This window comes from Belonocnema kinseyi, chromosome 1 (assembly GCF_010883055.1).
Source record: "Belonocnema kinseyi isolate 2016_QV_RU_SX_M_011 chromosome 1, B_treatae_v1, whole genome shotgun sequence".
NCBI classification, from domain to species: Eukaryota; Metazoa; Arthropoda; class Insecta; order Hymenoptera; family Cynipidae; genus Belonocnema; species Belonocnema kinseyi.
In genome coordinates, this window is record NC_046657.1 from 105,924,293 (window position 1) to 105,948,869 (window position 24,577).

Genomic DNA, 24,577 nt, shown 5'->3' on the forward strand with positions numbered 1-24,577 from the left:
AGAAGAGAAAAATACAATTTATAACACTCTAAGTTCAAAAACTGAATTTTTGTATACTTAAAGTTCATAAAATTCAAGCTTGGAATAATGGAAGGAAAATTTGTTTTATAATTTATTTAAAGTTTAGAAAAAATTGACTTTAGTATACTTAAACATCTGGAAAATGAAGCTTTGAAAACTTTATGCTTAATAAATTAAATCTGGAATACTTAAAGTTCAGGAAAATGTTGTTTAGAAATTGTCAGGTTCGGGAAAAGGCAGTTTATTAATACTAAAACTCTTGAAGTTCAGGAAATTAAAATTTGTAAATTTTAGAGGAAAATTGAGTTTAAAATATTTGAAGTTAAGGAGCATAAAATTTGGTATACTTAATGTTTAAGAAAATATAAATTATGGAATGCTTAAAGTTCAGGAAAATTGAAAAATAAAGCTTAGAATACTTAATGTTCAAGAAAATTAGGTTTAGAATTCTTACATATTAAGAATACCAAAAATTCAGGAAAATGAAGCTTAAAATAATTGAAGTTTAAGAAAATGAAATTAGGAATACTTAAAGTGCAGGAAAAAAAGAGTTTAATAATATTAAAACTCTTAAAAATCAGAAAATTGAAATTTGGAATATTAATTCCGTCTTGAAAATCCCGGATTCCGTGGGTCATTGAGCCTCTAAAATGGCATCCTAACCGAAAATCACATTGAAATTATGCGAGCCATCGATCCTATCCCGAGAGGATGATGTTTCTTTGAGAAAAAAAATAGGCAGAAGCATCATCATAAATCGTTATTTCGAGTTGTCGCTGGCAACGTTTATTCGGCTTTCGAATCCGGTCTCTTCGTAAAGAGTGTAAAGCTAAAAACGACAATGAAGATCTGGTGACTGGTTTCATCCTGCAGGACACACTGCAGGATATGCACTATGCAGCCTTTTAAATACAAAAGAGGACTCCATTTTTAAAGTTGGTTGCTTTCCTGGCCTGGGTCTCTTGCATATAATGTTGTTTGGCCAGCAGCTCGAGTGCAGACGTACCTGGACCTTTTTCAGTTTTGCCATCTGAATTCATCTCGATTATGGGTTCTGGGATTGGATCTACCTAGATTCTAGATTCTAGAAGTCCGCGCACAAATAACTTACTAGTTTTCAAAGTCATCTGGCAGACATGTGACGTTTGAAATTTGACGTTATAATAAACAAAGTTGAGGGTTTTGAATCCTTGAGTAAAGTTATTATAAATCAGATTAAATTAGACTTAAAATCACATTTTTGCATCTCCAAAAGCTGGTAGCTGTCTCGATTAGGAGAATTCAAGTTTGAGGCTTTGAAGTTTAAACGCTATCTTCTTAGCGAAAATTTCAGTTTGAAGGCTCTCAAGTTCCAGGAAATTAAATTTTATAAGTTTTAAAGTTCAAAACATCAGAGGTTAAAAACCTATAAAGTATAGAGGAATTCAAGTTTGTAGGTTTCGAATTTTAGGGGGATTATAGTTTACAAGCTCGTGATGCTTCAAGTATTGAAGATTTAAAGTTCAAAAAAAAGAAGTTTGGAGTACTTAAAGTTCAGGAATATGAAGTTTGGAATAATTAGAGTAAAATTAAGTTTAAAATATTTAAAGTTCATGATAAAAAGGTTTAATATCCTTAAGGTTAAGGAAAATGTAGCTTGGAGTATTTAAAATCTTATATTTCAGGAAAATGAAATTTGTAATTCTTAAAATTCAAAAAATGATATTTTGAATGCTTAAAGTTTAGGAAAAGGAAGTTTAGAATACGTCAAGTATAGCAAAATGAAGTTTTGAATACTTATAACTCTCATATTTTAAGGAAATTAAATTTTCAATACTTTAGGTTTAAGAAGATGAAGTTTAGAATACTCACAGTTTAGACAAATTAACCTGAGAGCACTTAAACTTTTAAAGTTTAGGAAAATTAAATTTTGAATACTGAAAATTGAAGAAAATGATGTTTAGAATACTTAAGGTTCAGGAAAGTAGTATTTGTAATATTTGAACTTTTAAAGTTCAGGAAAATGAAGTTTAGAATATTACAAGATAAGTCAAATAGAGTTTGGAAAAGTAAAAGTACAGGAGAAATAATTTTGAATACTTATACTATTACATGTCAGGATAATGAAATTTTTAGTACTTAATGTTCATGAAAATAAAATTTAGAATAAAAGGTTTAAAAAATTGAATTTGAAATAGTTAAAGTTAAGGAAAATGAAGTTTGAAATATTTGAATTTTAGGAAAATGAACTTCGAAGCTATATAGTTCACGAGAATTTAACTTTAAAACCTGTCAATGTCACCTAATTCATGTATGGTGATTTAAAATTGAAAAAACTTTCAAATTTAGGAATTACTGTTTTAGAGCTTTCAATTTTAGAACCTATCACGTTCAGGAAATTACAGATTTGAAGCTTCAAGTTTAAAATGGCGAAATTAAGTTGTATTTTTCTTTTTGTAGATTTGGAATGCAGATATAAAGACTATTTAAATGAAATGGGTTTCATCCTTTCGAATGAAGTTCATAACACCTAAAGTTCAGAAAAAATTAAGTTTACAATACTTGAATTTCAGGAAAATGAAGTTTGGAATACTTAGAGGGCATTGAGTTTAAAACATTCCAGGTTCAGAAGCAGACAGTTTGGAATACTTAAAGATCAGAAAAACAAAGTGTGGTATACTCAAAGTTCAGTAAATTGAAATTCAGAATACAAAGACAGAAAATTGAAGTTTAGAACACTCAGAGGAAACTAATTTCCTAATGATTATCTTTCAAGAAACTGAAATTTAAAATGCTTAAAGTTCAAGAAAATGAAGTTTAGATTACTCAACGTTCAGTAAAATGAAGTTTGGAATACTAAGAGGAAAATTAAGTTTGGAATATGAAAAGTTCAGGATATACTTAATATTGAAGAAAATGAAGTCTTGAATACTTGAAGTTAAAGAAAATGAAGTTTGGAGTAGTTCAAATCTTAATCCTAAAAATCGGGAAAATGATGATTAGAATACTTAACGTTCCAAGAAATGAAGTTCAGAATACTTAAAGTACAGGAAAATTAATTTAGGATTACTGGAACTATTAAAGTTCGAGAAATTAAAGTTTAGATTACTCAACGTTCAGGAAAATGAAGTTTGGAATATTTAAAGTTCAGTATATACTCAATATTGAAGAAAATGAAGCATTGAATACTTGAAATTAAAGAAAATGAAGTTTGGAGTGGTTCAAATCATAATCATAAAAATCAGGAAAATGATGATTAGAATACTTAACCTTCCAGAGAATGAAGTTTAGAGTACTTAAAGTTCAGGAAAATTAAATTTAGTATACTGGAACTATTAAAGTTCAGGAAAATGAAGTTTAGAATATTACAAGATCATGAAAATTAGCGGAATAGGTTAGATTAGAAAATTTTAATATCAAGTAATTCCTGTACATGAGAATTAAAATTCGATGCTTCCAAGTTTAGAAATTATTTCAAGTTTTCCAGTTTGAAATGATGCAATTAAGTTGTATTGCCCTTTTTTGGAGATTTGGAATGCAGATATGGAGGATATTTAAATTAAATGGTTTTCGTCCTTCCTGCCCATTTTTTAGTGTCGCAACCGAGCAAAGGATCAAAGGTGCGGTTTCTAGGTTCCTACTGGAGTTACGACGCGTGACATCTGGAAGTTAAAGGCAGTGCCCGGCCCCCGAAGCCAGTTGGGTGTTGGCCATGTTGGCCATGTTGGCCATGTTGGCTATTCCGAAAAAATAAAGAGGATAGTGGAAACCGACGGGATATCCTACGGACCTACGGCCCTACACCTACAGAGCTATGGACCATTGGACCTAAAACGATCACAGATGCTGAGGAAGTTCGAAGTGAATTATTGCTTTCAGAAAAATGCAGTCCATTTGGCCCAATTCGAGCTCAAATGCTATTCTTCCCACGATCTACGCCGTTATTTTAATCCACATTCGACAACTAATGCTTTTCCAATTAAAATTATCATATTACTCCATTTATTCTATTCTTCTATGATTATTACCAGTTACGAAATCGTGGAAGACTATATTCCTGTCTGAAATTTGCAAATGAGTTTTTCGAGCTTTATTTTTTTTTTAATTAAATTTTCTAAGCAAAATTAGAAGAAGAAAAAATGTAACTTCTTTATTTGTTTCGAAAAAATTTATTTTCGAAAATGTAATTTCCACGAGATTTTAAACGATTTAAAACGAATTCAAACCATTTCAAGTCATTTAAAAGAATGTTAAAACTTTTTACGGAATTTCAAAAAATTTCATAAAATTGCAGAAACTTTCATGGCTTTTAAAAATATTTCAAACGATTTTTAAAGATTTCATGAAATGTCAAGCATTTTAAAGTATTTAAGGGGATTTCAAAAGATTTTTAAGGATTACATTGGACTTCATATTATTTTCAGAGAATTTAAAATATTTCGAAGAATTTCAAGGAATTCCAAGCATTTTAAAGGATTACATAGGATTCCATACTAGTTTAAGAGAGCTCGGTATTGAAAAAAACGAGATTTTAAACTACTTTTGAAGAATTCAAAATATTTCACAACATTTCACGAGATTTTAGTCATTTCAACCAAATTTAAAGACTTCAGGGTATTTTAAAATATAATTAAATCTGTGTAATCCTTTTACATTCCTTATAAATTGATAAAAAATATAAACAAAATACTTGAATATTTAATAAAGAAAGATTTTTCAGGCAATAGATAAACAAAATATCATCAAAAATGTAGTAGTTGATTTTTTAAACTAAAAAGATAAACTTTGAACCACAAATAGAATAGTTGTATTATCATTATAAACAATTTTAATATAAAAAATGAAAGATCCACAAAATAGTGAAATTTTCTACCAAATTATTGAATTTTTAAGGTAAATAGATGAATTTTCTATACAGCATACACGAATTTTAAATAAAGTATGTAATTAAACCTTCAACTTAAAAGATAAATTTTTCAACTAAGAAGATGAATTTTCGATTAACAAAGACGAATTCTTAACAAAATACTGGAACCCTCAACAAATAAAGATTTTCCAGGTGATAAAGTAAAAAATCCAAAATGTAGAATATTCAATTTGAAAAAAATTAATTTTTCACTAAGATAATTAATTCATAAATTCAACTAAATTCATAAATTTTCAACCAAATAATTACGTTTTCAACCAAGAGATTTTATATTTACAAAAAAATACGAATTTTTAGCAAACACATAATTTTTTTAACCAAATAGTAACATTTTTAAAAAAGATTAATTTTCTACTAAAAAAGACAAATCCTCAAACAAAATACATCAATTTTTAACCAAATAGTTGCATTTTCAAGCATGATTTTTTTTTTAAGTCGAATTTTTAACAAAATACATAAATTTTTAAACAATTATTAGTTAAATTTTTACCCAAGAAGATTAATTTTCTATCATTTTCAACAATCTACATAAATTTTCAACAGCATATTTTATTTTATAAAACAAAAAGAGCAACTTTTAACCAAAAATGGAACAGTTAAATTTTTATTTAAAAAAAATTAATTTTCAATATAAAAAAAAACGAATCATCAACAAAATAGTTGAATTTTCTACTAAACTATTGAATTTCCAAGACGAAAATACTAATTTTCTATACAAAACAGTTGAATTTTAAATCAAAGAGTTACATTTTCAACCAAAAAGATAAATTTTCAACCAAGAAGGTTAATTTCCTTCTAAAAAAAAACAAATTCTAAACAAAACACATAACATTTTAACCAAAAAGTTAAATTTTTATCCATATACCGAGAAAAACTTTGAAATTCCATGAAAAGTTTAAATACTAAATTCGGCGTGAAAAGTTTGCGACTCTCACTTCGATCTCTCCCAGCTCATTAAAAAAAAGCTTAAAGTGTCCTGAATTTAAGGTATGTAATTTGATAGTCTATAAAAGAATTTGTACGATAGCGCTGATGTAAAATCTGCCAAAAAACAAGGTTTTGGAGATACTTTTTTTAAACCTGGACTGTCGAGGCTTTCCAAAAGGAGCTGGCCTTCTTACAAAATCTGAAAAAATTGAAAGATGATCCTTAAGGTGTCTAGAATACAAAGCAGTTTTCCAAATTTCGAAATATGAAATTCTTTACTAATTACCTTCCCTTTTCCCTCCCAGCTGTGTTGACCAGCGGGTGAGCCGATATCCCCTTCCTTCTGAGATCCCTATTGTTGTGAAATGGATCCTTTTTTTCTAACACTTTGTATACGAAGGTTAGTCTCATTAAATCCCAAAATATTCGTAAAGGATTTTTTTGCGAAATATTGATCTAATTCCATTTTTTTATAAAATGTACTTCAATCACGTTACAAAACTGCACATTTTAAGCCACAAAATAATTTCCTATCATTGTTTCTTTCACAGATGATATGTTTGTGGGAAATTATTTGTAATTAGTAAATAATCTAATATTTCGAAATTTTTAAAACTGCGTTAGATTGTAGACACATTAAGGAACGTATGTGCATTTTTAAACATTTTTTAAGACTTCCAGCTTCTTTCTGGAAGCCTCGAAAGTCGAGGCTTAAAAAAATTGCATCCAAAACCTTGTTCGATTCGGGAGACTTTAAGCTTTCACTTTTATCTGGCTAGAATTGTCGGCATTTTTTTTTAATGAGATGCGAGCGACCAAAGTAATGGTCGCGTACTTTCGACTTCAAATTTAGGAAATCCTTTGAAAACGCCTTAAAACCCTAAAAAATTTATTAAAATCCCACAGTATTTTTTGAAATTTGGTAAAATCCCGTGAATTATCCTTGGGATCTTCTAAATCTCCTTACATTTCATACTTGAATATAAAAGCACTAAAATTAAAATTTCAAAATGATTAAACAATGCCCTATTTGTGTTCTCACTCATCATTTAATCTTCTTTTCCAGAATACTTGGGCCCGGCAATCGATCAAACTCATTTCAAATTTCACATGGCCGTATTCATTACTTAGGAGCCGCGTGACTTCTTTGGGTCTTTTAATCTCGCAGATGGAGTTGTAGCCACGCGTTTTCTGATCCAGGATCAGGAGGAAATAATCCTCGACCCGGTCTGGTCCAGGCCTATTGCGTGTGAAATTTCAGCGACGAGAAAGAAGTTTTCTGTTCCTACACGTGCCAGGAACACACATTAGTTTCCCAAATAATATGTACTATAACTATCCAAAATTCAACCAGCTGAGCAGCTGTTTCGAAAACTGAAGCTGGCGGCTCGATTTTACACGGACAATTTTCCCTTATCCGCACCCCTCGAATTCTTGGGATATCGAGTATCGACCACTTTGGAAGGATGATTTTAATTGTTTTGCCTTCACCTTTCTTGTTTTCTGGTTGTTTAGACTTTAGACTGCCAGATGCTCTTACAAATTAGGTTGGTTTATTTTCCTTTTATTTTTTATTACTTATTAGAACGTGTGAAGATGAAAATTATAATAAGGGTCGGTTAAGGGAGTACATAAAATATAGATAAATAAGTGAGGAGTTATTTTTAAAGTGTGCTCTTGTATTCCTTACATTTTGGAAAGCTTTTCAATTGTTGGGCTTTCACATTTTATTTCGCGTTTGATTTAAATTTATTTTTTAATCAGGACAACTATAGAAAATGTAATTAAGTAGCGAAAATAGCAAAAAAAAATCAATAAATAAAAAAAAAATTGGATTGAATCAGATTTTATCTCAGCAGTAATTAGAAGCAATAACAGAAAGTAATGTGGGATTTTATATAGTAAACATAAAAAATAATTAAAGTAACTGAGATAATAATTTATAAAAACTTCATTTAAAAAGAATTAGGCATTAGCTAAAGTAAATAACATATAAACAATATATTTCGGCAAGTCAAAAACAATATATATTTGGAATAAAATTCAAATGGAGTAATAGATATGTCACCCTGAATATCCTGCTCATGATATCAGATTCTGAACCGGTTTTTCTTTCTGCATTGAAAATGATCTTTTATATTGCATTTTAAGTTAAATAACGACAAACACATTTAATTCAACTATTTTCTAGAAAAATTACATTTTGTTTAAATTTAACATTATGGTATTGAGATGAAAACTGAAATCTTTTCTGGATGATAATTCAACTTTTTTAAAAATTAAAAATACATACATTTTAAGACAAATTTCATCTTTCTTGGATAAATATGCAACGCTTGGTTAAAAATTAAACTATTGTATTTCGTTAAAAATTCATAATTTTTTTTAAGTTTTCTGTTCTGTTAAAAATGTAACTATTGAATAGAAAATGTACTTCTTGTTTGAAATTTATATTTCGGTGTTGAAAAATGAACTGAAATCTTTTCTGGACGAAAGTTTAACTTTTAAGAAAATTGTCTTTTGTTTATTAAAAATCCATCTGTTTTAGTACAAATTTATCTTTGCGGATTAAAATGCAAATATTTTATAGAGAATTGAACTATTTCGTTAAAAAAACATTCTTTTGGTTAAAAGATGTTCGTCTATTTAGATTGAAAATTCAATTTTTGGTAAAAACTTACTCTTTGTTAAAAAGTCATCCTTTTTTAGAGAAATTTCACATTTTTCTGATAAAAATACAAATATGTTGTAGAAAATTCAACTATGTTTTGAAAATGTATCTTATCAATTTAAAAATTAATTCAATTATTTCATCGGTTAAAATTCATTCTTTAACTGAAAATGTAACTTTTCCATTTTTTATTGTTGATCTTTTTTAGTTGAACATTCTCCTTTTTTGGTAAAAAAAGTAATAATTTTCTAAGTTTAAAATTTTATTTCGCATCAGTTTCGTGGGAAATGAATTTTTGGTTGAAAAGTCATATTTTCGTTAAAAAATTCAATGTTCGTAGAGGAAATTCGTCTTTTGGCTTGAAGGTTCAACAATTTAGATAAAATTTTATTTATTTCTTGAGTGAAAAATATTTATTTGTTGAAAATTCAGGTTTTCGGTTTAAAATTTTTTTTTGTATAAATTTCATCTTTTTGATTGAAATATGAACTGTCATACTTCTTTGTTGGGAATTTATCTTTTTAGGTTGAAACTTCAACTATTATGTAAAAAATTCAATCATGTTGTTTGAAATTCAAGTATATTGTTAAAAAACCATCTTTGATACTACAAAAGACCTCATAAATTGAAAATGAAAAATTAGACAAGGAAAAATCAGGGAATTTTGAAACTGAAGTTCTCAGACACCCTGCCTAATTTTACTAGCAATAACTAGCAAAACATTTAAGGAAACTAAAAATTACGTACAGTTAGAGGGGGGGAGTGTAAAAATATGTTGTTACAGAGTGGAGGTAGGGTCTTAGAGAGGGCCTATAATCAGTTACGTAATTTAAGTAGGGCTCCTAAAAATATTGCATTCCCAAGAAAACAAATGACTTTTTAACAAACTAGTATAATTTTCAACGAAAGATATGACTTTTCAACAGAAGAGCTGAATTCTCAACCGAGAAAGATTTCTGTCACATTTTTCAACCAAACAGTTGTATTTTTAACCAACAAAAGATTTTTTAAATTGTTCTGGAAGAAATTAATTTTCCAACAAACAAATTTTTTTTCTATTAAATAGTTGAACTTTGAACCTAAATTGTTAAATTTTTAGCAAAATACATGAACTTTGAACCAAATAGTTAAATTTTTATACCGAAAATATTATTTTTCAGCATAAAAGTTTATTTTCAACCAAATAGTTGAAATGTTTACCATAACTGACCCATAAACATATTTAATATATAAAAAACACAAAGTAACTTTAAAGTAATTAAAATCAAAGTTCCAAGTTACTGAATGATTGTTCATTTGTTTAGTAGTCTATTTGTTTAAATAATTGAAAATTAATTAACCAATGATAATAAACATTCCACTACACCAATATTAATAATTTTAAGTAAAAAATACCAAAATACAGAGCTCAAAATGTCGATTTCATGAAGAGTTGACATTTTTCTTTTAAGTGTAGTTTTCAGGTACTCGTGGGGGTGTATTAGGGGTGTCAAACTCAATTGTCTGATACATGAAATTCTTCGTTGGATAATTTTCAACAGGCCCCCATACTTTCCGGTCACATTTTTTAAACTCTGAAAAATTATTCCAAAAACTCAAAAAAGTGATTTTTCCCCATGCATTTTTCATAGGAAACTTCAAATCAAAACTGGCACCTGTTAAAATCGAAAAAAATTAGAGAACTGCTGAACGCTGAACTGCTACAAGAAATAAAAATTATACAAATTAAACGTTTTGGTTGACTTTTTCAAAATTAAATTTTAGGTCAATTTCTCATTTTTCTTACTGATCTACTTAATAGTTAACAAAATGACACACATTTTTTTAGAAAAATGATTAAGGAATAAAGTAATATTTAACTTTTTTATTTTAAGAATCAACACAACCTACACGGAAAAAAAAATCTTGAGGCGAACGAGTGAATCGAGAATATATTAAAATCAAAGAAAGTGTACAATTGGATTAGGCAAAACGTTTAGTTAGAAGAGCTACACATTTAGTTGCTTTATGTAAATTGTTCTCGTAAATCAGGAATTTGGACAAAATTGATAAGTTCGAAAATTTATTATTTTCGACAGATTATGCATAATTGTATTATCTTCAGATTAGAAAAAAAATTTAGTTGTTACAGAAATATATTAACTTACAGTAGCCAATTTTTCGTCTAGTATCGCGAAAATGAATTTTCCTGAAATCCGTGTGATGCATTTGGAGGTCAAGTTTGTTGTTTTTATCGCGTTTCTTGATATTTCAATATAGTTATCGCCTACAATCGAAACAAATGTAAATTATTATTACTGCATTATAAACTCCATTTAATATTAACAATCGCGCACATTTTAAGTGGTAAAAAGCGTTTAATTGTCCAAATTAAATCTCAACTGTCACTGCTCCCGATTAGACCGTCGCCATTTTATTTCGCTGCTCCCATAATGCACCGACGCTCTACCGATAATTGCTTCAGACACCTATTCTTAATATCCCTATTATAGCTATACTTATTAGAGGTTTGACTATACGATATCCCTGGTATATGGAAAATGGTCAAGGATATTCATTTTCGCTGATTCAGGGATCTTTCTAAATTTCTTCGTTCGTTTTCAGCTAAATGTTTGGCTATAATAAGGAATAATATCCCTGTCACAGCTCAATTTTTTTTACCGTGTATAGATAAAGAAAATAAAAACGTAGAACACGATATAATTCATAGCGTTTTTATTTTGAAACATGTTTGAATAAAGTTTCTGTTAGTGCATGCGTATTAATGGGTTATTTTTAACATCAACAGTAAAATATAACATTAAATCTGTAAATAATTCTTATTTTTCATTTCGAAGCAAAGAATCGTAAAAATGCTATATTTTGGTGGAAATGACGTAGCATAATTATAAGTTTCACAGAATTCCCCCCGGAAGTATAACGTTGCCGTTGACTAAAGACGGATTTTACGTTTGTTAATTTTTTTAAATAAATTTAATGTCGTTCGAGTCGAAATATATTTACTTTTTCAAAAAATTGTTGAATTTATAACCAAAATAGTTACTTTTCAACGAAATAAAATACATTTTAAACCAAGCATGAATTTAACAAAGATAATTTAACAAAATAGTTCATTTGAATTTTCAAGACAAAAAAAACAACTTTTATAGATAGAAGACAGTTGAATTATCATCAAAAAAGTCCATTTTCAACCAAGAAAGATGACTATTCTATTATGAATTATGAATTTTCAACAAAAGAATAGAGTTTTTGAGCTAAAAAGTCGAATGTTTAAGAAAACAGTGGACTTTTAAATCGTCATTAATTTTAGCAAAAAAGATATCATTTAAAATAAGAAAGAATAATATTTGATAAGATAGTTGGATTCTCAACCAAAAAAGTTTATTTTTTAACAAAGAAGAATAATTTACTAACCATAAAGTAGTCCATCTTCAAGTCATATAATCAACTTTCAGCCAAAAAGGATGAATTCTAAACGAAGCATGTAACAGTTCATGTTTTAACCAAACAATTCCATTTTTAACCAAAAAGAATACATTTTCAACCAAGAAGATTACATGTCTATCAAGAAATACAAATTTATGACAAAATACACAAATCTACAACCGAAAAGTTTTAACAGGAATTTTCATCAAAACAGTTAAATTTTCAGCCAAAGAGATTAAACCTTAAACTAGAAAAATGTATTTTCCACAAAGTAGTTGAATTTTTTATTAAAAAAATATTACTTTTTCACAATATAGTTGCATTTTTAAGAAAATAATTATATCTTTAATGAAATAATAGAATTTTTACCCAATCGAGATGAATTCCGAACCAAAAATAGAATAGTAGCCTTTTGAATAAAAAAAGAACTTGTATCCAAAAATATAGTTGCATTTTCTTATAAGGCTTAAGTTCTAAATGTACACTGCAGTTCCACTTAGAGGAGCAACTCAACGACAACGCAGGAGTGTATGAAAAAAGCGGGAAATACTCTCGGAGGTTAATCGTGTCGTCTGCTTCAGTCATTTTCAGTCTGTTGTAAAAAGATCGTAGGACATTCCCTTCCGTTCGCATTCCGTAACTCAGTGTATAGGTTATATGCATTACGAAAATGGTGAAAGAAAACAAGAGAGAAAATAAGCTTTTAGACGAAGTGAAATCAGGTGCCTCGAAACAGTCTACTCTGAAAAAATATGGTATCTCTGAGAGCATGTAGAAGGCGGTGAGAGCTTGTGAATCTCTCATTGGTTATAAAACGTTTGAAGTAAGTAAGCAACAAAAATACAATATTTTAACGCATAACAGAAAAAAGTTTGGTTCTCATTTCAGTCGAAAATTTAGTTTACTTTTGTTTCAGACAAATTAAATGGATATCATGCATAAAGTAGAAAAGTTTGTTGTGAGGTTATGTTTGGAATATTAAACATTTTTAGAAGATTATGCTTATTGAGACCCATACTAAAAGTATACTTGCATTAAATTATATCTAGTAAGTAAATTAAATTAAATAAATTATAAAAACTAATTATATAATTCAATTATATTATATATTAACGACTGTGCGCTTATGTAAATTTTTTGTAGTTTAAAAAGCTCACATAAACAGTTTCACGTTCAATATGACCGTATAAAAAAAATGGTAAAAATACAACTAAAATCTCGAGATAGGACGTATGAGATAAAGGGGACCCCCTAAACGGCTTCTATAGCGGGGCTGCATTATATCTAAGTTCTTAACGTTATTTCCACTTGTAACCCGCAATAACATTGCCTAATTATCATTTCAATAAAGTTAAAAATGCCAAACAATAGGAATGTACAAATTCATGGAAGTGTAAATAAAGTAAACTAAGATGCAGAATTTCATGATTCAAAAGTATATTTAAACCTTTCTAAAAAATTAACACAGTTTAAAAGTACAAATGTTTTAGTTAGATACTTGTGAAATACGAATATTGTTTTCTACCAAAAGTATAGTAATTTATGGTATAGTATTCACTAATTATTACTTAGGACCAGCAGCCGGACGTGAACTGTCTACTGTAAAATCTTGAACTTGAAAATCATTTGATGCAGTACTACTGGGTGACGGGGGTGAAGAAATCCGGGAATTAGCGGACTTTCGGCGTTTATCAAGTTTATGGGGAAGATAGTATTGTATAGCCTTACGCTCAGATTTAGTTAGAATGTTAGCTGAAGCATGAGTTGACAGTATAGGAGGACATCTTGGTGGTGATTCTGCAGGTGTATCAATGTTAAGATGGCCTTCTGAGCGTTGTTTTTTGTTGGAAGATTCATAACAATTAACACTTTTTCTTGAGTTTAAACGGCTAAGTCGTCTTTGTGCAAGTGATTCAGATTCATTACCACTGATCACTATTGGCGCAGATGCACGATGTCCAACATTCCTTGATGTTACTGATGTAGGTGGAGTTGGTGAAGATCCAATACTAATGTCCGGCACTGCAGATTCAGGGTTTCTTGACTGCAAACTCAATTCTGTAAAAATAAAATAGATTCGTGAATGTGCATCTTTTATTAGAAACGAAGGACAAATAATATAATTTATTCTTACTAATTGAATTGAATAAAACCGTTGCGGCAAGGAGGGCAGCGCCCAATATCAACCTCATTGTATTTCGACAGGGAAATAGATTTTCTTTAAAAACTTCTGAGGAACTAAAGGTATTTATGAATAAGATTAGCTTTTATTAAGGTTTTTTAAAATTCCATATTTCCTGTTATTCTAGTTGATACGTGACACCTTAAGAAAAATGAGAGTAACAAAAAGTATTTGGCAATTGTCACATCACTTTTGTAAGCACGACAATGAAATTGTTCAAAAATTTTTATGATAACGTGGTCTACATTTTTCAAAATCATTATCAATACAGGAAGGTGACCCAGATAAGTGATATTGAGATTCTTTCAAGATTAAGAAATTTTTTTTTAATTCTGACATTTCAAACTTAGACAATTTTAAAGAAATACCAATTAAAAAAGCACGACCCTGAATTTAGTTATACATAGAGATTTGAAAATTGGGGAATTTATTTAAACACAAATAATTTTCGTGTAAAAAAACATCTGGATTCGTATTAGCCATATGTCTAGGTGATTTTTAAATTATGCAAAAAAATGAATTAAAAAAAAAATCAAATTTTTATTATCATTTCGGAACTAAATATAAAAAAATGTAAAAGTCCGAAAATATTTTCAAGCGCATTACTAGATACCTCCATAAAATACCTTCAGGTGATTGTTTAATCACTGAAAAATAAAATTGTAGACAAATACAATATTTATAAACTTTTTTCCGTTTATGATGGTTTAATGGACAATAATTTAAAGTAATAGACTACAGTGAAACCCTTCAACAGCCCTCCCTTCTATAGCCCTTCTGAAAATCGACGCCGCGCCGCAGGTAGGTGTAACAGGAGCTGCACGGGGCGCAATGGGTCTGCGTTTGTCACTCAAGCGAGCACTCAGACGTGAACAAACAAAAGCGGAGCATCGCCAAGTGAGCTTAAAATGTGTGAAATGTTCTTTCAGATGGATTTCATTGACAATTACTACTTAGAGGTTATGTAGGTCACTGAATACTGAATGTATGAGGGGGTTATTTGGGTCACTACGTATGAATTCAAGGTCAAAATTCGAGTTTTCAATTTTTTATTTTGTTCATATTTTTGGGCCTAATTGGTTGTTTTAGCTAAAAAAGTAGATTTAAAAGAAGATTCACATGTTTTGACAGTTTGGTTTTTATGAACAATTTGAATAATTTTCTGTCGATAAATTTAAATTAAAAATTATTAAAATTTGAACAAGATTTTCAATTTTTCAATAGCTTAAAAACATCGCTAATCGGTGTAAAAAAAATCCTTATAATTTGAACAATATTTTAAATCTTTTAAAAATTCTGGATTAAGTTATTATTTATCGCAGGAAATTGATATTTAATTTTTTTAAAAACATTTTAAAGAATATTCACAAATTTATATTATTTTAGTGTTATATCAAAAATTGAAAATTTTAAACAAAAATCATAATGGTTCGAACAAGATTTGAAATTTTTGATCAATTTCAAGATATGTTAACTTTTTTCACAGGAAGTCTTTGTTTTTCAAGAAAAACCAATAGATTTTAAAGTAAATTTACAATTGTGAACAATCTTCTGTTATTGATATTGGAATTGGTTATTGTTTTTACTCGGAAATTACTGGTATTTTTAATAACAAATAATTAGATTAGCAAGAATATATACAATTTTGTAACAACTTTATGTCATGTTGTTGTATTCTGTCTGAAATTGGCATTTTTAAACAAAAATGCACATAAATTGCTAAACTCTAATTTCCTCTACATAAATTGAATTTTCAACTATAAAATATTCATTTTCAGCAAAAAAATTAATTTTCAACAAAATTGTTAAATTTTCAAAACAAGAGATGAACGTTCATAAGAAGAATCTCCTCGCTGTGCGCTCGATTGTTGGTTCTCGCGCTTCGCGCTTGATGATGTCTTTATTTGGCACTTCGCGCTCGGTCTTTGTACCCCTCCCCCATTTGTGCGCAGACCAGTTAAAATTAAAGGCCAAAGCATCGACAACTCTAATTTGATGATTAATAATTCTCTTTTGTTAAAACTCATTCGGCCTTAACGAATACATTCTCATAACGTATTTCGTGTTTCGCACTCGATTTTGTCCAAAATGTTAACTTTTCGACATCACGTTTAACGCTTTAATAAATGTATGTTACATTTATTTATGTACCTCGACCCGGGTGGAAATTTAAGTCGGGGGCTGGCCAGTCTACGGCTGGAGAGCCTGGCTTTAAGACGGGAGCTGGCCGGGGTTTCTGGTCGGAATCCGACCAGCATCGTCACGCTGCGCTGGCCAGCGTCCGGCCATGGAGCATGGCAGGGAGCTGGCCGGGAGCTGGCCGGGGATTTCGACCGTGGCCCGGACAAGATTAATTGCTGCTTTACTAGATTTAAATAATTCGTGTTTCAATTGTATGAAGAGCATCTGTCACTGAGTTAATTGAAACATTGGATATATATTTCAAACGAATATTTCAGCAATGTTAAAAAAACATTCAAATATCAGACCCAGGCAATATTGGTCCAAAATATTCTTGTAACAATTCAAAAGAATATTGTATTGCGCTTGTGTCTAAACAGTGTCAACGAAATGTTGCAAAAATATTGCTGCGCAATGTTGCTAAATATTAGGCTGAAATATTGATGGAGTATCTTTAAAAAATGTTTTCAAAATATACTTTTGAGAGTTTGCTTATAAGTTTATTTGCAGGTTATTTATATTATTTTTAGATACTTGTATATACGTATATTATATTTTATAATACCTTATTACAAATTTTCTGAAATAAATTTACAAATTCATGTTTATTTGTGATTCTATTTAAACATACATGAAAATAACAACATTTTTTGCTCCATGCAGTAGAAATAATTCTTCGGAACTTTTGTACTTCTAAGGTAGGCCAATTTTTCTGGTATTGTGATCAACGGCTATTGTGAGTGAGTATTAGATTAGCCATATTTACAATTATGGCACTCTTTGTCTTGAAACCTGTAAAATAATTAGCAATATTATTAAAAATATATTTTATGAGATATTCCAGAGGGACCAAGTCACGTCAATATGTATATGAAAAAGGGTAAATCATAATTCAAAGTTTGGAGTGAATTTTTCATCCTAATCTTACATTTTTTATAATAAATTTCACGAATCTCGCAACAACAAGAAAATGGGAATTGCAATACAGAGAATTAAATCTAACCTTCTTTCCTGCAAATTGTGATTCTGCTCGATATAATGTCAAAGATCCATGAAATAGTCTCTGTCGTCAGGCATTTGGATATGGATAATGTATGAATGTAGGAGAAGAAAACTTGTAAATTAATATTTTCTTCATTATCATACAATTATATTACCATTTTTCACATCCAAATCCATATTCCTGCAAATTTTTTGTCGGCTATCAAAAATTCTAATGTCAAGCTTGGTAATTCAACTTCATAATGAACGTTTGAAGTTGTTAACATGGGAAGGAACATATGAATATCGTTTCACGTGTTTTAATTTAAAGTGACAATTTTTGACATTGAATTATTAATAACCAAAAATAGTCCTAACCCATAGGAATATTTGTCACTAAAATTGATCTCCGAAACTAAGAAAATATTCCATTGATCATTTCTACTCGAGCAGAATCAGAATTTGCATGCAGGCAATCAAGAAAGTTAAATAATTTATCCTCCGTTTGTCAAACCCATTCTTTAGTTTCTTGCAAGAAATATCTAGGTTACTTAGGTTTATATTTATAGCAATAGTTTTGTAATGATTATTTTATACACTATACGACAACAGAAACTTAAAATATTTTGACGAGTTTAGGCTATCTCATGAAATATATTTATCATTATTTTATATGTTTCAAGAAGAAGAGTGCCAAAATTTAAAATATATGGCTCATGTAATCCTGAATCACAATAGCCATTGGACACAACATGTCTCTGAAAATTTGCCTCTATTTAAAAGTATATATAAATGCAGAAGAATAATTTCTTCTGCATTGAAGAAAAAATATTAAAAGTACATAAGTTCAGAAGAATAATTTCTTTTGCATCGAACAAAAAATATTTTTAATTTTTATTTTTTTCCAATTTAATTTAAAAATAAATATATAAATAGGTGGCTTTCTGTTAGTTAATTTAAAAGAAGGTCTTATAAGTCAATTATAGGTGTATAATTAATTCAAAATAATGTAACCAAAAAATAAATTTAGAAAGAAACACTTAAGAATATATTTTTAAAACGTTTTATGGAAATATTCCATCAACATCTTAGCCAATGTTTCAGCAACATTGCGCGGCAATATTGGAATAAGATTTTGAGGAAAATTTTACATACATAAAGCTGGTGCAATTTCACGATTCTTTTGAAGTATTGCAGAAATATTCCTAACCAATATTGCCTGGGTTGGGCATTTAAATGTTTCTTGAACGTTGCAGCAATAATTATTATTAATGTTCCCAATGTTTCAAATAAATATTCTAGCAATATTAATACAACATTCCATGATATGGGGGGTAGACTAGTGTAGAAAAGGAAATTCCAATTGGAAAAATTCTTCGATAGTTATGGCGTCTTCGGACAACAGACAGCCAGAAAGACAGACAGACATTTTGTAAAAACTATTTTTTCTGAATCAGTGGATCTCAAAACGTCGAGAAATGATGAAACTGGATAGGTGCAAAATCACACAAATCTAAAGACATTCCATCTAAATGATGAGGATGTAACAATTAAAATTTACCGCAAAACTATGGGCTCTATTGAAACAGGGTAAAGAGAAATTTTTTAGGATGATTCAAGACAAGAAATATTCCTGTTGACCATTCTACGATCTTTAGTGTTGTCTGGCTGTAAATTTAAATTTTCGATTTTCTTATGGCATTTTCTACGTTTAAAATAAAAATGGTTATTGCTATTCAAAAATAGTTGAGAGCAATTTTGTAGAAATTTTGAAAACGCATAATTTTAGTTTCTTGTATTTTTATTGTATCTTGCGAAATTTCATGGGAAAGTTAAATGGTCACGTTTTTTGAATTTATTTTTCATGGCTAAAGCCTTAAATATTGTTGGTAGATGGCTGGTTAACGAACTTGACCTGTATTTTTGGACCGTAGACCAGTGTGCAAAAGGAAATTCGAATAGCAAAATTTCTTGGAAAGTTATTGTGTCGTCGGACAACAGACAGACAGAATGACAGACAGAAGTTGTTGTAAACCCTTCTTTTTTCTGATTCAGGAGTTCTCAAAACTTCGAGAAATGACGAAAACTGGGCACATCAAAAATCACAAAAATCTAAGACATTCCATCTAAATGATGAGAATGTAAAAAAACTCAACAAAACAGTTCAAATTTCACTCACGCAGTTGATATTTTATTTTAAAACGATCAGTTTTCAATAAAATAATTAAACTTTCAACCAAAGAGATGAATTTTAAACTAAAAATATGAATCTTTAACAAAAAAATAATGATTTCTTAACAAAGAGGATCACCAAAATTTTCTAACAAATAGTTGAATATTGAAGCAAAGAAGATAATTATTTTTCAACCAAACGGTTGCATTTTATCCAAGGAAGATTGAATTTCTACTAAAACAGACGAATTTTCAAATAAAAAGACAAATTCTTAACAAATAAATTTGAATTTTCATCGAAAAAATGTTTGTTTGACTATTCACATTAAAATATGAGTTTTAAAGAAGAAGTAAATTTTCTACGAAGCTACTTGAAGTTTCAACCAAAAAGCATCACTTTTTAACAAAATTGTTGAGTATAATACAACTGTTTTATTTTTATCTGAGAAAAATTGCTAACAATAATATGTGGGTGTGTGTATGTATGTATGAATGTATGTATGTGTGTGTTATTTAATGTTATAGAAATTCCTTGGACTTTTGCAAGATTTACTTTCTAAACTCCTGACTTTTTCGTGGCCAATAAAATTCCCTGACTTATTTAAAAATTGTTGTTAGCTAGCTTAATTTTCATTTACCAGCTTTCATTCGCGTGTAAAGTTAAATTTGATTAATTTATTCATAATTTCGAATAACTTTAGGTAACGTGGGCTTTTTGCGTGAAAAATTGATATTTTAAAATAAAAATAATATATCATTGAACCAGTTTTAGAATCTTTTAAGAATTTAGAATTATAATAGTGTTTTTCGCCGTAAATTGGTATTTATAATAGATATTATACAATACAATGAAGGTTGTACTAATATTAATTTTTTATATTAATTTAATAATAGCGTAGAAACAAAAATAATCACGCGGCTGTCGCGCATGTTTGTTTTCTAGTATTATAAATAATATTAATGTTTGTTAAATAATGAAATTTCGAAATATTGTAACGAAACATATTAAGCAGAAGAACCTCTGGGATGAAAATTCGAAGCGAGAATAAGAGAAACGATTCATCTAGGAATAATGGACAGACGGAAAGAATCTGATTGGTGCGTGGCCACGCGCCACATTTCTACCCTAGAGACGGCAGATGTTTCTAACGACCTGAGAGCTAAGAACATCAGTCGAAAGTATCGATCGTGATAAGCTGATCGCTGCCTCAATAATACAGATAAGTTTTAACTGCCGAAAATTGTACTCAGCTGTGAATATTCTCTGAAAAGGAACAAATCCAATCTCGCCATTTACATTCTTAGAAGTATTACAATTTAGACTTCTCCCATAATTTACAAAAATTCATCCGAAGATGTATTGTCAGTAGTAACTTTGTGCATTTTTTGTCATCCATGGCATATGATGTCTTTGTGAAGCTCTTCACCTGGGATGATTGCTGGAGTGATTGCTCCGCGGCCTGTGTCGGAGCAGTGTTGCAAAACAACACGCGAATTCTAGATTAGTCTAAAAATGCATACCTTCTCCTACATTCGTATTATTTGGGTGCTGACAAATTTGAAAGAACATTTCAAAAGGAGGCTCGAGTGAGAGATAAATCAGGAAAGCGGCGCGAACTTTTTAAAAAGCATTCTCTCTTCTTTTCACGGTTCATACAAATACAGCTCGCGAGCCTCCCACTGAAAAATAAGCAGTGGAATGTGAAGGGAGGAAGACACCTTGCATCAAGGGTTGAATGTAAGAGGGTGCACGAGTCTTCGAAAAGTCACGGGTTTCCCAGCGAGGGTGCTAGGTGTCAGTCCAAATCGGGGGTCGAAAACCCCTTGCCTATACCCCCATTCTAACCCCCTCCTTCCACCATTTCTATCGCGTGCCCTCTTCAATGAAGCAGTCCCTTTCCCAATGTCGCTGCCCTTATCAAAAGGGTTAATGCTCCTTTTTTTCTCCCTTCATTTCTCTTTCTGTCAAGGCTCATTTCCTCCTTTCAAGAATGAGGTATTTAAACGTTTAAAAAGCTTTAAATGGTTTCCAAACGATTTCTTGAGACTTGACGGGTTTTCAAATGATTTCAAGAAATTTCAAAAGGATTCAAAAGATTTTAAGGGATTTTAACAGTACTGCAAAGAATTTAAAGGGGCTTCAAGGAATTTCGAAAGATTTTCAAGGAAATGTTCCATATAATTTTCAGAAACTTCATAACAAATTAAACAATTTCACGAATTTGAGAAATTCAATAGATTTCAAAGTTCGCTTAAGTATTTGAACGGGTTTAAAGAAATTTCATAGAATTTTAAGAAATTCAAAAGATTTGTTCGTGTTTTCGTGGATTTTCAGACTTACAATTTTTTGTGGAATTTTAGGAGAATTCAACTGAATTTAAAGGCATATTCAGTCGCATGATTTTGAAATATGAATTCTAGTCAATTCAGAATGATGTCTCATTATTTTTAATCCTAATTAATTCTTTTAAATGCTGGTTAAATTTTTCCGGACTCTAGTAATTTCTTCTTCGATCAAGTTAATTCCTCAAAATTCGAGTTAATTCTTTTTCTGCAGTAAATTGCATTCTTCTGTAATCTTTTAACAATAAATCCAGCGAATTCTGTTTCGCCTTGTATTTTAACCATTTATACGTCATTTTGTGCACAATTTCCATCATTCATTTCATTTTCATTTGTTTATAAATCATAAAAAATTTGTAAATATTTTAATAATTTAAAGAGTTTTCCTGAGATTCTGAACAGTTTCCAAACGTTTCAGGACACTTTGATTTATTTCCAAAGATTTTGAATGGTTGCAAGCAATTGCTAAGGGTGACACAGTATTCCAAAAGTATCGAGGAATTGCGGGGGATTTTCGTGTTTTAAGGTTTTTCGGAGATTTTACGTAATTTGTAGGATATTCCTATTGTATGTTGCGAATTGTGTTATGATATATTTCAAGTGACTTCAAAATATTTCAAAAGATTTAATCTGTTGACAGTGTATGACGCATATTGTGCAAAGAATGGCAAAAATGCGTTTGACGCAATATGCGTCATATAAAATAAACATATTTATACTATTTCAATTATCATGAAACTTAATAAACAAAGGTTTTTTGGGTCTGTGAATCCGAATATGATATCAGAGTTCCAAACTTCAAAATGACGGATTCAATATGGCAGGTCTATGCCAAGAAAAGTTGGACGAAATTTCATTAAAATTTGTGTTGGTGCTGGATCAGTTTTTAGCAACTTCAAATTTAAACCTCGAATTTTTATTCAGCCACCAAAATAACCTACTAGTACCAAGTATCATACAAATCCGTCCAACTTACAGGATTTAACCAAATTTTTAGTCACCATATGAGATCAGAAATTTCGAAAATTCGAATTTTGACCTTGAATTCATATGCATATGCAGGAAGTTTAAAAGAATTTTGAAAATGTCAAATAATTTTAACGGTCATCAAGGTATTTTATAGGATTCTTGACATTTCAGATATTTATAGATCGATTTCAAGGAATTTCATGTGACTTTCAGGAATTTCGAGATGTTCAGTAAGATTTCAAAAAATTTCGTGTGTCTGTATAAAATATTTCAAGGAACTTCCAAAAATTGCAAGAGATTTGTGAAGATTTATGTATTTAAGGGAATATTTTCAATGGCTCCAAAGTATTTAAAAATATTTCATATATTTTTAAGAGAGTTTACAACATTTAAAAAGATTTTACGAGTTCTCAATGAATTCAATATAGTTGAAGTTTAAACAATTGTATGAAAATTTCCAAATATTTCAAGAAATTATACGGAATTTTGATAGATTTTCAAATACTTAAAAGGAATTCTTAGTATTTTTAACATTTCAAAGAATTTCTTAAGATTTTGAGGCTTTTCATGGTTTTTCAGAGATTTGATGTTTTTTGTGTAATTTCAGGGGATTTAAAATCATTTTAGATGATTTTAAAATATTCTACGTGATTTCATAGATCGAAAATGATTTGAAAATATTGTATTGAGTTCTGAGAGATTTCGTGGCATTTTTTAATATTTAAAAGGGATCATTGAAAAAAAACCTATGAAAATTTTAAGGAATTACGTAGTATTTGAAAAAATATGTATCATTATTATAATAATATATATTATTATTTATTAATAATTATTAAATAATAGTTTAAAAAATTATCTTAAATATTTTATGAAATTTTACGAAATTTCAAGGGATTTCAGCAGATTTTCCGAAGATTTTCCGAAGATTTCAAAACGGATTCCACATGAATTGAAATGATTTTAAAATATTTGATATAAATGCCAACCGACATTGCAGATTTTCAAATACTTTGATAGCCTTCAAAAGTTTTGATAAGATTCAATGGAATTTAATAAGATTCGACTGCATTTTAAGGAATATCTTATGATTTCATGGGAGTTTAAGAAAAATAAACGCATTTCATGCATTTTCCAAAATATTTCAATGATTTCAAGGGATTTAACTATAATTTAAAGGATTTTAGAGGATATTATGGAATGTTAGAGGATTTCATGAGATTTTGAAGGCGTGAAAAGACTTCAGATGTTTCTAAGGGATTTAAATTTCATTTAAAGGAATTCCATATGATTCCGGGGATTACAAGAAATTTTAAGGGATTTCAGGGAGTTTTCAAAAGTTGTAAGAATTTAGATAGAGTTCAAAAGATATTTCTTGGGATTTCTTTGAATTGTAAGCAGTTGCAAAGGATTTTACAGGATTTTCAAAAGATTGGAAAAATTAAACCAACTTCCACAAAACTTTCAAAAAGTTGAAAGATTTCAAATTTTCTTAAAGGGTTTCACAGAAGTTTAGAGGTTTATATATCTCCTTTGTTAAAAAATTATATCATTTGCTTGAAAATTCTAATTATTTTGTTGGAAATGCAACTTTTATTGGAAATTCATCTTTTTTGGTTAAAAATTATTTAATTTTTAGAAAATTAATTTTCTTGATTGAAAAAAATCATATGTTTTCATGTAAACGTTAAACTCTTTTGTTGAGAATTAATTTTTTTAATACTCATCATTTCAATTGAAAATTCATTTCTTTTATTAAAAAAATTAACTATTTTCGTTGAAGATACGTTTTTTGGTTAAG

At 29.3% G+C, this 24,577-nt stretch overlaps 1 long non-coding RNA gene across 1 annotated transcript; it reads right to left on the reverse strand.

Annotated features, from left to right (window-relative positions):
- Positions 1 to 16,900: 16,900 nt before the first annotated feature.
- Positions 16,901 to 17,564, reverse strand: LOC117172593. The gene is made up of 2 exons (XR_004467039.1): positions 17,318 to 17,564; positions 16,901 to 17,106 (listed from the first exon to the last, which is right to left on the reverse strand). It is a non-coding gene; the product is annotated as an uncharacterized LOC117172593 (long non-coding RNA).
- Between the last annotated feature and the right edge of the window lie 7,013 nt (positions 17,565 to 24,577).